Source organism: Poecilia latipinna, unplaced genomic scaffold, assembly GCF_001443285.1.
Source record: "Poecilia latipinna isolate Pla-1442-1.1 unplaced genomic scaffold, P_latipinna-1.0 Scaffold2038, whole genome shotgun sequence".
Lineage (NCBI taxonomy): Eukaryota > Metazoa > Chordata > Actinopteri > Cyprinodontiformes > Poeciliidae > Poecilia > Poecilia latipinna.
The window spans coordinates 1-1,356 of record NW_015114654.1 but is presented as its reverse complement, the minus strand read 5'-3'; positions in this window follow the sequence as shown (position 1 = coordinate 1,356).

Sequence of the window (1,356 nt, the reverse complement as noted above, 5' to 3'; positions counted from 1 at the left end):
CTTAATCTTATTTTTCAGTTCTTTTAAATTGCATAATTTTATCTCTCTGATATTTTGCAAGTTTTAATATTGTGTTATTCTACTGTGATAACTTCTATTTTTCTATCTTAAGGGGAAAAATCTATCCAGGCTGAGATTCTTTTACTGCACTTTATGCAAACATGTTTAGACTGTTCTGAACCAGCTGACCATGATTTATTTAGTTTAAAATTTAATAGAACTGCAAAGTTAAAGATTTACAGTAAACTTTGATATTCTTGTTGCTCAACATGAATGTTTATTTTTGCCCAGATCATTTTCCTTCCCTTGTAAGCTGAATTCTCTGAGGTATCTTCATTTCACTTGTACAGCTGTGTGTTTTAGCAGCTTTTCTCAGATGCCTGAGTAATAATAAGAACATTAGTGACTTATTTGCAGGACTCAGTGACTCTGGACACTGAATGCAGTCAGTGCTGAGGTCACTCTGCCCCAGTATTTCCACAGATGATGTGTTTTTAGATCAAGCTGGTTTCTGGCCAACACATTAGCCCTCGTAGCACCTTCAGTGTTTGAAGAGTTCAAACCATTCTCAGTTTTTCCTGAAAAAGTTTTAACACTAAGAATACCCATCCTGTTGTTTTTCATTTTAAGTTATGTGTCATTTTGTCCCATAAATAGAATTTAGATCGAATGCAAGTTTTTAAACTATAGGTAACTTTATATTATTAGTAATTTTCAATGTTCAGTTAACCTTTTCCTAAACCTTCATTTTTTTTACTTGTTTTCTGAACTCGTCTCACAGATTACAGCATGTAACTGCTTAGAGTACTAATAAAAATTTTCTCCTACTTGCTGATATTTTGCAACAAACAATTGTATTTTCTGTAGACATTTTATGATCTGATCTTTCTCAGCTGCCACCTAGTGGACAGATGCAGCATTTTCTAATATTTTTGTTGGAATCAGCAGCATGTGTTGCAACAAAGAGTTCTTCACAAAGATCTGCGGTTCAGAAGTAGATCATCTTTGCTGCCCCTTTGTGGTAAAATTAAATAAGTGGTATAGTTTGAAAAGTAATATTTACTTTATTAATTGCTGATGATCTACTAGTTCCATTGAATCCAAACATACATCTTCCTTAAAAGCAGTATTCAAGGTCTGCTTTTGAGATGATTAGTTAATTTTTTAAAATATGTCATGCAGTATTAGGAGAAACAATGTAACAATGAAATAATGACAGTCCAGCTCAACTTTAAAGTCTTTTTGAAAATCCTCAGATCTGCTGCTATTAGCCACAGAGCACATTGTACTAGATTGAGTTCAGATTAATGAAAGGCTTAATATGTTATCAGAAAAAGGACAAATATTACTCACTAT